Source organism: Triturus cristatus, chromosome 5_2, assembly GCF_964204655.1.
Source record: "Triturus cristatus chromosome 5_2, aTriCri1.1, whole genome shotgun sequence".
Taxonomy (NCBI): Eukaryota; Metazoa; Chordata; class Amphibia; order Caudata; family Salamandridae; genus Triturus; species Triturus cristatus.
Genome location: NC_140588.1, coordinates 347,265,203 through 347,278,983, shown reverse-complemented (window position 1 = coordinate 347,278,983; position 13,781 = coordinate 347,265,203).

Below are 13,781 nucleotides of genomic sequence, written 5' to 3'. Positions count from 1 at the left end.
GCGGTTGACACCAGTGGTAGAGGTTATGAAGTTAGAGATGGTTGTCCAATTGAGAAAGAGAAAATGGTTGAAAGAAATGCAGAAGAAGTGATAGCTGATGAAGTTTTAGGGAGACGTCCTAAACACCCTGTGTACACTTGGGATTGCAGTAGTATTTGCAGTGTACGACAGGAATCTATTGAAAAATTATGTCGTTTTTTACGAGCATATACTAAAAAAAAGTGCAAGGTGTTGCAAGGACTAGACCCTTGCAGAGTGAGAAAAAAATACTGGTTTGCAAGGTCATTCTCTGGCTTGTCTTTCTAGGAAAGTTTGTCAAAGTGTTTTTCACCATTTCAGGATGCTGGCAGTACATCATACTCAAATGCGGAAGTTAGTGAGAAGATTGTATTATGCAAAAAGTCCAGCACTAAAGTTAAATGAGTTGAACAGTGCTCTTTTGCGTGGGTCAGTATCAGATGTGAAGAAGGTTTGTGATGATATTGAGTTTTGTTACTTTGGTCCTCAGCAAGAGAGTGCAGTAACTGACACATTAGTAGAACAAAATGTTGAAGACAATATAGAACCCGTCATTACAAAAAAATTGGAGGATGAAATCACAAAGTTTAAGGTAATTTCAGGTGAAAGACCAAATGTTTCTTGTATTTGTTGTCGGCGAAGTCACTATAAAAATCAGACTAGGGGTGTCAATCTGTATTTAAAAAGTGAAATAGAAGATAATGATAAGTGTATGGAATTTACAACTTATTTGTTGGTGGAGGATTGTTTTGATTTGGGATCTGAGCAGCGTATTTGCAAATATTGTTATAACAAATTAGATGAGAATATCATGCCTGCTAGAGCTGTTCATAATAATCTAGAGTTGGTTGGTATTCCTCCAGAGCTGATAGATTTAAATACGTATGAGTCGATTCTCATTCAATGTGTTCACCCGTTTCAGGCTATTGTTCGTATGGAGCCTAAAACAGGTAAATTACCTCCATCAGAGTTGCAAAGAGGATTGAAAGGAAGAGTTGTGTATTTACCGTTAGATTTAAGGAAAAATATTGCAACTATTGGTGTAGACCATGCAGAAAATGAGCCACTAGTCATTCTAGTTAATGGTGTTCCTACTAAAAATAAGAAAATCTGGCAAGAGTTAGTGGATGTTAGAAAAGTGCAAAAGGCGTCATTGTATCTGTTAAAAAATAGTGAGTACTATAGAAATGTGTTTGTTGGAGAAGAAGAAATAGATTTAGCAGAAGATACTGAAACGTCAAGTGGACAAATAGAAAAAAAGGACATGTCCAGATGTGAAGAAATCTATGAACATTACAGTGTACATCCACTTCATTCCAAAGAGGTGATGGGGAATACGATTGAGTTGTTTCAAATGAAAAAAGCAACAGGAAGTCCCATGAGTGTATGGGAAGAGAGCTTGGAAGCTCGTTGTTTCCCACAGTTGTTTCCAACAGGAAAAGGTGGACGATATGATGAACGTCCTGTGCAGATTCCTGCATCTGAATATTGGACAACAAGATTATATGCAGAAGATCCAAGATTTCGACAATGTATCCCTTATATATATCATCTTCTGTTTGAAAGTGACTTGTCTGGACTTTCATATGCAGTAAATCACATAAAAACTGGAATGCATCTTCAAAGTGTAACTGCAAAGGATTTTATGGATAAAGTGCATCAGAGAGATGATCATTTAGAATCTCAGTTGATTAATCTGATGGCATGTCAGCGAGGGACTAATGAATATTGGTACCGTCGACATGGAGAACTGAAATGTATGCTACGGAACTTGGGAACTGCTCCATGGTTTGTTACACTAAGCTGTGCTGAGTATGCTTGGGATGATTTACTTGAATTTCTTCGAGAGGCAAATTCCAATATAAAAAATATTGAATACAAGACACCTGGAGAATTGTGCTCTTTGGATCCTGTCAATGTATGCAGATGTTTCAATCATATATTTGAAGCTATGATGTCTTTCATCTGCAATAAAAAGAATCCTCCTCTTGGCGAAGTTGTGGATTTCTTTTGGAGAAAGGAGTATCAAGCAAGAGGTGCTCCTCATATAAATATGTTGTTATGGATCAAGGACGCCCCCAAATTTGGAACAGATTCAGTTGAAACTGTATTGTCTTTCATTGAAGATTATGCTACATGTGCTGTACCCAATAGCAGAGAAGATAAAAACTTAAAACAACAAGTCTTATGATTCCAAAGCCACAGGTGTGGAAAATACTGTCAACAAAACTACAAGTCAAAGGATAAGTTCTATACTAAATGTCGATTTGGATTTCCACGTCCTCTATTATCCGAAGGAAGAGTGAACAGTTTTATGTAATCTATGTGACATACCATCACAAGAAAGTCTCCGAAAAACACCTACAACTTAAGAAGAAAAGAAGAATCGAAATACATAAATGACTACAATCCAGTTATTTTATCCATGTGGAACGCTAACATGGATATTCAGTATGGTGCGGACAATTCCATTGCCGTTGCTCGTTATGTAACGTCCTACATTACTAAATCAGAAAAGACTGAATTGAAAGAAATGTGGGAAGAGATTTCTCACAAGAAAACTCTAAGTAAGAAATTATACAGTTTCAGTTTGAAGACGTTATAGCATCGTGAAATTGGTGCATATGAATGTTCAGATCGGTTATCATCTGCAAGTCTATATTCCAAAAGTAGAAGAATCATTTGGGTGAGTCTAGGTCTTGCAGGAATGCGAAATCGGGTACTGAAATCTGTTCAAGAAATTCGATATTCAGCAGAAAAAGAACCAGAAAGTACAGATATTTTGAAAATGAATATGTTGGACACATACTACCCAAATAGAAGTCATTATCTTGAGAACACGTGTCTCTATGAAGTGCTGCAAATCTACACTTTTAAACGGAATACTACAGAGAACATCAACAATGGAAAATATGCAGTGATTGGTTCCGAAGGATGTCTGGTGAAACAAAGGGAAGGAAATGTAATTAATCACAGGAAACTGAGTTGCGACACTGCTGACAAAACAGAATTTTACTATTTAGCCCTTTTGCAAATGTTCAAACCATGGCGTTCAGAACTGGAATTACTTGGAGATTTTCACAGCTGTGAAGATTCATTTAATGCTTCTAAAGATAGCATACAATGCAGTGCTTTTGCAAATTATGTGAAAATGTTGAATGATGAAATTGATCAAGAAGCTACAATTGCAGCTGAGATTGCTAGAGACAGTTCTCAAGACAGTCAAAGTTCTGCTTTACTTAGTCAAGATCCACTAGGACAACCAATTGTTGAAAATGAAGCAGCAATTGCAATGAATGAGGTGGAAACAGCAATGTATCAAGCTCAAGAAGATGTAATACAGTTAGGAAACTTGGAAGAACAACTAAATGTTGAACAGAAACAAATATATCAGCAAGTGAAAGAGCAGATTGACCATGGATTACTTCATGAAAAGAGAGGGTTCTCATGTACATCATTTCAACCTATCCGAATGTATGAGAGTGGTCAAGCTGGAACAGGAAAAATGTTCTTAATTAAAGTAATTACAAGTTATCTGCAGAAAACAACTGAGTCACATTTGTCTTGTGTTGTCACTGCGCCAACTGGGTTGGCAGCACATAACATTAAAGGAATTACTTTACATTGTTTACTAATGCTGCCAGTAGAGCATGAGAACAAATTGGAATATCACAAGCTATCTGGAGAAGCTTGTTGTGAAGGTTCAAGAGTCCTGAAGAAAATGAAACTTCTCATTATTGATGAGGTGAGCATGGTTTCTAACTTGATGCTTGCCTTTGTGCATTTAAGAATGCAGCAGGGGAGGAGCCTAGCGCTTGACCAAGATGGCCGCGTGAGCTTAGAGCTCCCGAGACCCTCGCGCCCTCCGTCGACTATCCTGTCTCTAATCCTGATGGTATGCATGGCACCGTGTTGCTGAGTTGTCAGGGAGGCGATTGATGCTACCCGCGGTCGGATCGCCCATCGGGAACCGGACTTACGACTGGCGGAAGATTGCGGCCTAACTCCCGGGGATGCCAGGGGCTAGAGTTGGCAGGATGCCCGACTCCTAGTTGATCAACAACGGCCTGGCGAGGTGTGAACTGTCGGACGGAGGTCCTCGCACTTTCACTTTCGATTTCGTTCCCTTTGTCTGCCCGGACACTGTAGAGCTCTGGGTGGCTTTATTACCCCAAGGACGCTCGGCGGGCTGCTCACTCCTTATCCCTCTCTCTGAGAGGGAACAGTCTTAACTGCACTGGACTGCCCGGAGTCCATTATGTCGGGCAAAGCAGAAGGGGATCAGCTGAAGACTAAGTCCACCAGGCGGGGAACGTATTCCCAAGTCAACAGTATGGACCGCTACGCCCTCCTGGAAGCATCGCCGAGTGGATCGAGCCAGGCGCCGGATGCCCAGAAGGAGGACTCGCCTGGGACACCGGAGCTCTCCCTACAGGATGTCATGGGCGCGCTCGACGGGATGCAGACCTCGATGGGGAGACAGTTCGAGGCCCTGGCGCATAAGGTGGATGCCATCCTGGTAGATGTCAATCTGATCCGCTCGGACCTGGGCAAGACGAACGAGCGCGTTAAGAACCTGGACCACAAGACCACGGGCCTCACTGATGATGTTGCGGATCTGCAGACCGAGGTTCGGAAGCTGAGGGCCGAGAGTGACCTCGCTGCCCGCCGGCTGGAGGACTTCGAGAGCCGGGCCAGGCGCAACAATGTGCGCGTCATCGGGGTCCCGGAGTCCTCGGATGAGGCTTCGGCGGACCTGCTTGTGGAGGATTTGGTCCTCAATCATCTGAAGCCTAAGGGCCTTGGAAAGTTTTTTGCGGTGGAAAGGGCCCATAGGGTGCCGGGCGGGCGGCCCAAGGCGGGTGCCCCGCCGCGGCCGATTGTCGCCCGGCTCTTTCATTTTCGAGATCGGGACGCTATCCTGCAAGCTTCGAGGGTGACGGGCCCAGTCCCCTTCCAGAATGCGTCGGTGAATTTTTATCCGGACTTCCCCCAGCAGGTGCAGAGACAGAGACAGAGCTTCCTGGGGTTGAAGCGGAGACTTCGGGAACTGGATCTGAAGTATGCCATGCTTTTCCCTGCCAGACTACGGGTGGTGCATGAAGATCGGACATTCTTTTTTGACTCTCCTGTTATGGCCGACGAATGGCTGGACGCTTTGCCCCGGCGACGGACGGGGGATGATGCAGCCGAGCATGGAGACAGTGGCCGGGATGGACAGGGCTGAGATCTCAGAGCCGGCCTGACTTGATTTGACCACACTTGAAGATTCGAACAGAGTGCAGTAACTGTGGAGGGTTGCGGGAGGACGAGGGGTGCTCTTTTCCTCCCTTAGGGTACTTTTTGTAGATTTTTTGTTTTTGTAGGGCGACAGGCACACTGCAAGTTGGGGGGGCTTTGTAAGCTGCAGCAGGGGTGCAGGGTGGGGGGAGTTTTGGGGATTTTGAGTTTGTTGTTGGGGGGTTTATTTCTGCAAGGCATGATGATTATCCTCAGGGCTGTTCCATGGTGGCTCCTCGGGTGTGGGGTGGGCCTCTTTCCGTTTGAGGATGGGGGGTAGGGGCTTAAGTGTTATAAGCTGGAATGTTAATGGTTTGGGGGATCGCATCAAGAGGGGGATTGTTTTGCAATTTTTGAAACGCTCAATGCCAGATGTTTTCCTGCTGCAGGAGACGCATCTCATAGGTAATATGTGCTATGCCTTGAATAGGAAGGGGTATAAATTCATTGCACACTCGGGATTCTCTTCTGGGTCCAGGGGTGTGGGCATCCTTGTTAGAGCATCGTTGCCTTTTGAGGTGGACTCCACCATTGTTGATGATAGGGGGAGGTTTGTGGCGGTGGCGGGGCGGTGGGAAGGAAGGACTTTGGTTTTGGTTTCGGTTTATGTCCCGCCGGCCCTGCAGGCCTCCACACTTGCTGAACTGGGCAGGGCTTTGCTGACTCTCCCGGGGGGAATGCTGGTAGTGGGAGGGGATTTCAACGCTGTGGGCTCCGGACTGTTGGATAGATACCCGCCCAGGGACACAGGGGGGGCTCAGAAATGGCTTCCAGACTTCCTGGATACGTTTGGTCTGATAGACTGCTGGAGGCTCCGGCACCCCACACAGAGTCAATACACGTTTCACTCCGGGGCGCATGGTAGCCTCTCCAGGATTGATTACCTGCTCACTCTGGCCACACATGCCTCGTTGATATCCGAGGCGAGGCACATGGCACGCGGTATCTCTGACCACTCGCCAGTGTGGATCCGGCTGGATCTAGGTCGGGAGGGAGGAGGGAGGGTGGCCCCCATCAACCCATGGTATTTCCGAGACCCCAAGATGCGCAGCGCCCTGGTAAAGAAGGTGGATAATTACTTTAAGGACAATCTGGGAACCGTGGACTCGGCGGTGTCGCTGTGGGAAGCCTTTAAGACCGTGCTTCGGGGGGAAGCCCTCTCCCTGGTGGTGGCTGCCAAGAATCGGAGGGATGGCGAGGTGCGGCAAGTGGAGGAGGAGATCGCGGCCCTTGAGAGGGCTATGGAGGAGGAGGTTACAGAGTCCTCACTGCATGAGCTTTGCTTGAAGCAGGCGGAGTATAGGGACCTGGTTACGAACGCCGCTAAGACCCTCAGTAGGGAACAACAGGGCCGCCTGTATGACGTTGGTGATAAGGCAGGGAAACTCCTGGCGTGGTTGGACAGGAAAGAACGGGTCAATAGAGTGGTGCCAGAGTTGACGGGAGAGTGGAGAGAGGCGATTGTGGAACCTGAGGGGATTGTGAAGTGTTTCGCGGAGTATTTTCGTAGGGTTTATTCCTCTGTGTCGGACAGGCCGCCCGAGGACTCGTCTGAGCTCCTCCGTGATATCGAGTTGCCCTGCCTCTCTGATATAGATAGGGATGATTTGGATGATGACATAACGGTTGACGAGGTGGCGGGGGCGATTCGCGCGTTAAACTCGGGTAAGGCCTCTGGACCGAATGGACTGCCGATCGACCTGTATAAACTGTTCCCGGATAGGGTCGCCCCTCACCTGCGCGCCATGTTTTTGGAGGCGCGGGGGGATGGGATCCTTCCGTTGGATCAGCGGCTGGCGTCGATCGTGGTAATACATAAAGAGGGTAAACCCCGAGATAGGTGCGCCTCCTATCGACCCATTTCACTCCTCAACGCTGAGCCGAAAATTCTGGCCAAACTCCTGGCTACCCGTTTGAGTAGGGTGCTTGGCGATTTGGTCCACCCGGATCAATCTGGCTTCATCCCGCACCGAAACACAGCATTAAACCTTAGGCGTCTTCATGGCGTCATCGCCAGGGCGGGCACGCTGCGTGAACCGGCTATTGTGACATCTCTTGATGCCACGATGGCCTTTGACACGGTGGAGTGGGCATACTTATGGGCCGTGCTGGCCAAGTTTGGTTTCGGTCGCGGTTTTGTGAGTTGGGTCCGGTTGCTGTACGAGGGGCCACTAGCGAATGTTGTGGTGAATGGTCGGGCATCTACTCCGTTTCAGCTTGGTAGGGGTACTCGGCAGGGTTGCCCCCTGTCGCCTCTGTTGTTCGCCCTCGCCCTTGAACCGTTGGCTGCGTGGATACGTTGGCACCCGGATATACGGGGCCTTCGGTGGTCGCCTGATCACGAGGACCGTATTTCGCTTTATGCCGATGATATCCTACTGTATCTTGCCTCACCTAAGAAGTCACTTATAGTGGTCTGTGACGTACTCGCATCGTTCGGTGGGAACTCGGGGCTTGTGATTAATTGGGGCAAATCGTACTTGTACGTTCTTAGTGGCGAGGTCCCACCGATCCCTAGAACATGTTCGATACAGGTTGCCCAGCAGGGTTTCGTGTATTTGGGGATTTTTATATCCTTGGATCCTGCTGTGCGCTATGAGAGGAATCTGCTCCCCCCCTTGGCGCGCTTGAGGCGAGATGTTGAAGGTTGGCGGAGGCTGCCGCTCTCCCTTGTTGGGCGTGCGGCCCTGTTCAAAATGATGTCTCTTCCCCGCTTCCTCTATGCCCTCCAGAACACCTTGGACTGGGTACCGGCCAAATACTTTCGGGAGGTCGAAGGCCTCCAACGGACGTTGCTGTGGGATGGGCGGCCGCGAATAGCTATTTCAAAGTTGACGCTCCCATGGTACGATGGGGGCATTGCGCTCCCAGACATCCGACGGTACTATTGGGCCACGCAGCTGAGCGCGATCAACCATGGGTTTTATGGCCCTGCCCTCAGCCCTGGGTATGCCCTGGATAGGTGGCTGCTTCGTGGCGGCAACTACTACAGGGTGTTGTATTCGCGGTCCTTAGACTCGTCCCTCACGGGGCCCACAGGTGTGGCGGTGCGTGTATGGAAGATGGCGACTGATTCGTTGGGCTGGAAGGATAGGCTCACCCTCGCTACCCCATTGTTTGAATCGGAGAGATTGGGAAGACTCTGGCATACGAAGGGCTTTGATAAGTGGGACCTGATAGGTATATCCAAGGTGGGAGATGTGCTGCATAAGGGGAGGGTGAAGTCCTTCGAGGAGTTGCAGACTGAGTATGAGCTAGGGCCCTCAGAGTATTTCAGGTATATCCAGCTGCGTCACGCCCTCCGATCAGTCCTCGTGGAGGGTGAGAAGGTGCCGGAGTCCTCTCCCCTTGAGGACCGAGTCCTTGATGGTCATATGCCCGAGAGCACGATCTCGCTCATATATAAGAAGTTGATTAACGTCCGGGCAGATATGCTTTTGGGGCTGAGAGAACAGTGGACTAGGGATGGCCTTGAGTTGGATAATGAGGACTGGCAGTCAGCGGTTTCTTCTCCTAAGGAGGTTGCGATCCCGTCGCGTCTGAGGCTGGTGCAGCTTAAAATACTGCACCGGGTGTATGTGACGGGGCCAAGGCTGGTCCACATGGGATTCTCGGAGGACGGCCTGTGCAGAAGGGGATGTGGTATGGTGGGTACTTTCCTGCACATCATTTGGGAATGTGGTGTCATTGTGGAGTTCTGGAGGAGAGTCCATGCAGTTATGGGGGAGGTGACAGGCACTGCGGTACAGCCGGAGGCGCGGTGTTGCCTCCTGAACGTCTGGGGGCCCACTGACCTCGATGAGGCGCAGACCCAATGGGTGACTCTGGGTAACATGGTGGCTAAAAGGGATATCGCGCGATTGTGGGGCTCCTCGGGACCCCCTACACTGACCGCGTGGAAGGAGAACATGGACTGGAGCATGTTTAGGGAGAAGACGGTCTACTGCTCTAGAGGTCGCCCCCGGAAGTGGCACGCCATCTGGGGGCGGTGGAACCAATACAGGGGGGGAATATGTCTTGCCCCGGATCTGGAACCTCCCGAGGAACAGCTTTCCCCCTGACCTACTTTCCAGCACAGTTTGGTTTTAGGAACCGTTTTGGGCCTCTGCTGTCCCCCTTCTTCCTCCGTACACAGTCTTGTAACTAGTAGATGAGTGGGGTCCGGCCTCCCCTGGGGGCTTTCGCCATGGGCTTTCAATGTTCTGCCTTGCTGGGGTTTGTTGTGAGTTTTTTCTGTGTTTATTTAAAATTGGACCTTTGCATTACTCTTTGAACTGTATTGGGGACACATCACTGTATCTAACTCTCAATGCTGCCGAACCTTCGGGCTGTCGGCTGAATAGCTGTGTCCTGAATTTTGAAATAAAGGTTTTCAAAAAAAAAAAAAAAAAAAAAAAAAGAATGCAGCAAATTCTTAAAACAGAGTATGACGTGTTATTTTGAGGAAAACACGTCATATTTTTTGAAGATCTACTGCAACTGACTCCGGTAAAAGGACAACCGGTATTTAAAACACTTGCCCATGAAGATACCAGAAAGTCTCTTGGCAGTGTTGGTAATGTGAACATTTGGAGTAATTTTGAATACAAAGAACTGACAACAAAAATCCGACAGGCAAATGATGCTGAATATGGAAGTATTCTTCAAGATATAAGAATTGGAATTCTTTCCAAACAAGGCAAACAAGCTTTGGAGAGTCGATTACTTTGCAATGTGTTTCCAAATGAAAATGCAGTTCCTGCAAAAGTGTACATGAAAATTGATCAAAATAAATCAGTGATTTGCTTCATGCCAACACTGCGCGAGTGTACCATATTCAACGAAGAACTATTGAACCTGGAAAATGAAGAAATTGTAAAAATGGAAGCCATCGATAAAAAAAAGCATGAAGGAATCACTATTATTTTGACGGAAAAGTTGAAAACAAAACTGGATTGTTTAGAAAAAAAATATCTAAAACAGCTGGTTTAGAAAAGACACTATATGCGTGTGTAAACTGTCGGGTCATTTTAAGGCGTAATTTGGATGTAGAGAAAGGTTTAGTTAATGGCGCAATGGGTAAAGTGGTGGATTTTGTTAATTATCAGAAAAAAGAAGGAATTGAATTTTTAAAAATTAAATTTGATCAGATTGAAGAAGTTAAAGAAATTGGTTGTTGTTCAGTTCGTTTTTTGCTTGTTAAAGATTTATATGTCCGTAGGAAACAATTTCCATTTTCTCTGGCATATGCAGTGACTATTCATAAATCTCAAGGATTAAGTGTAGACAGTGCTTTGGTGAACATTGGATCTACCGTATTTAAAGAGGGTATGGCATATGTTGCTTTGTCGCGAGTCAGAACATTATCTGTTTTTTTTTATTGATTTTGATGAGACAAAGGTTACTGCAGATGCAAACTGTGTAAAAGAGTATAATAGGTTAAGAAGGGTGTCAATATCCTGTATTTGAAAAGCGTGTGGTTGGTCAAAAAAGAAGGTTTGAGAATATCTGTTCTGAAGGTGTCGAGAAGGGAAAAGAACAAGATAATGTTGTGATTGCAAGTAAAAAGAAATTGGACACTGTTGAAGAGATTGTTGGTTATCAGTTTGAAGATAGTTCAGGTGTCAACTGCTATGCTAATGTAGTGGTCACTGTTGCATTCTGTTTATGAAAACAGATGCAAGTAAAATACAATCTGTTTCAGATATTCGTAATCTTTTGAATGTGTGTTCTGGTTCTACACAATTTTCACAAAATATCCAAAAGATGCTCAGGAATTTTTAATGTATATGCTTACCGTTTTTTAAAATGAAGGTGTAGAAATAGAAAATATTTTTGGCCTTTCTTACAAATGGGAACATTATTGTGAAAATTGAATGTATACATGTAGCACCAATGTAGACACTGAGAGATTTCTGTATTTAACATTACCAGACTGTAAATCAGTGTCTTTCAATAAATTAGTGAAAGGTGCAAATCAAAACATGGAGTGTAGCCAATGTAAATCAGAAATGTTATCCACATTATTTTTAACAAAATATGGCAAATACATAATTTTAATGATGCAACGTTGTACAGCTGACGAAAGAAAATTGGATACTTTAATAAAGCAATTTGTAGCAGCACAACTATCAATATCAGGAATGACTTTTGTAGCAATTGCTATAACTTTCCATGATGGTCCTTCCACCACATCTGGACATTACACTGCCTATCTAAAATGTGACAAAGGCTGGAAACTTTGTAATGATTCCAAGTTGGTTTTCAAACAATGTTTGCCTAGGGAATTACAAAATTTCTACCTAATAAGTCAACGTTTTAGGAAGATAAGTCACTCTCTGAGGAATTTATTATTATAATTTATTAGGACTACCATTGGACAATTTACATAAAAAAGGAGGGCAAAAATACCATTTGGCCTCAAGGAAAGGTATATGTTTGAATTATGGACTTTTTAGTGGTCATTTATTCGGTGAATATTTTAAAGCGGCAACATTTACAGTTTTTATAAGTTAAAGCTATAAAATTTTGTTAGCCGTAAGCATTTCATATATGTGTGATTTGTATTTTCTGGTATTTTACTGAGAATAGCATGTTGTTTTTTTTTTAACAATCTCTCCGATTGTTTTTTTTTGCCCGCTCTTAAGTGATGAGTACGATTGAAATCACTATTTCTAGTGAAATTCAATGGATTCTGAGAACAGCAAAAAAGGCAAACAAATTACTTTATTTTCTTTCACAGATCCTAATTTTAAAATAAGCAATTTACATCAATTTAGATTGCAAAGAAAATCTGAAAAAAATGTATACCATTTTTTATTTCTATTACTGTGAAGGTAAGTTTAACTAAGTATCAATATGCAGACTGGAGAGATCTGCAAGAAGCTACAAAGTTTAATCGCGTTTTTAAAAACACTCTGTTTATACCTATGTAGTTTTGAAATCTGACCGTAATCGGATATCATGTGACCTGCAAAAAAAGAGATTTGAGGGGTTCATAATATTTCCCATTGTACCTATTGAAGGACCGCAATCATTTCAATCATTCTTCTTTGAACATCTTTGCAGACAAAACTCTGTGCTTACCTTCTATCATTCGCAAGCAATTTTAAAAACAGAAATATGTCACTTTTTGTAACATAGTTATTGCGCAAGACACTCTTTCATATTTACAAAGAGAGGAAAAGGCACTCTGTGCACTTTTTCTACTCCATGTAAATATAACCTCATCATACACACCACTTTGCATTGGAAGGGTGTTCTATAAGTGATGTTGTGCATGATTGCACTGAATACTCATAGAACAAGACACATCTCTAGATTTATCAGAAATCATAAATCTCGATATGTGTGTGAATGCTGCACCATTCTGAAATTGATGTAGGAAAGCACATAAAGGAGAATTGTTTTCATTTCTCCACATTTTTATATCTTCAATGCATGCTAAAATGTTCAGCATACATTGAAGGAGAAAAATGTGTTTTCTCATTGTTTTTGTGCAGGAAGGTGTGTCTTCCTGCAGAAAAACAAACAGCACATGACACAGATATCCTTGCACTAGGGTGCAAGGGTGCCTGTGTCACCACATGGCTGCAGTTTAAGCAGCCGTGCAGAGAGAAGCATAGATTTGCAACATATTTATGTACATATGTTGCATCCCTGTGCTTCGGAAGTACTACAGCACACTGCAGTTAAAGAGGTTACTGTGTGATGCTGCAGCACTTCCTCATAGTTCTGCACTTATACATTCACCATACGCTACTAATGCATTAATTCAGTCAATTACGTACTACACATACATTCATCTAAACTTTCACACACTAACAAAGAAATATAGCTCTTTTTTTAAACCGGGAAAGTTAGTTCTTAGAAGAACTTTTTTTTTCTTCTTTCTTCTTTTATATTTTTTTGGGGGGGTTTTCTGAACAATTTTTAATTTTTTTTGTTTTTCTGGGAAAAAAAAGGAAAAAACAGAACAGGAGGAACAAAACAATGAACTTCAGGGGAAAAAATAATTAAAACAAACTAGCAATGGTGACTTTCTTGCCTGCGGCAGATCAGATCGATAGACTGCTCCCCGTAGCATAAAGTTGCATTGCATTTAGTGCAGAGCACTTTCAAACATTGGAATTGTGGACGGATGTTCAAATTTTGTGCTGAAGGATGCACTCTTGAAGTGCTCGGCTGCGATGAGTCGAAAGGAGCAGGAGCGACTCTCATCCTTCGGCATTCCTCGCGAGCAAGATTTACCGGATGAAGGGTCCTTAGATGTTTCATCATGCTAGCTGTTCCGCATGAATATTTTTTGTTAGGATCCCCTCGAGACAGCACTCTCTGCCAGATCTTGCACGTCACCAAGGTGGCATTGGTCTTAGTTTGCCCCTCAGCATAGGTAAAAATGTCCACACCACAGATGAAAAACGTGGTGGGCGTGATGGCTCTTCCAAAAAATCATCCTCAGATGTATGAGGAGATGCAGGAGATGCCTGCTGCTCTGAAGCCAT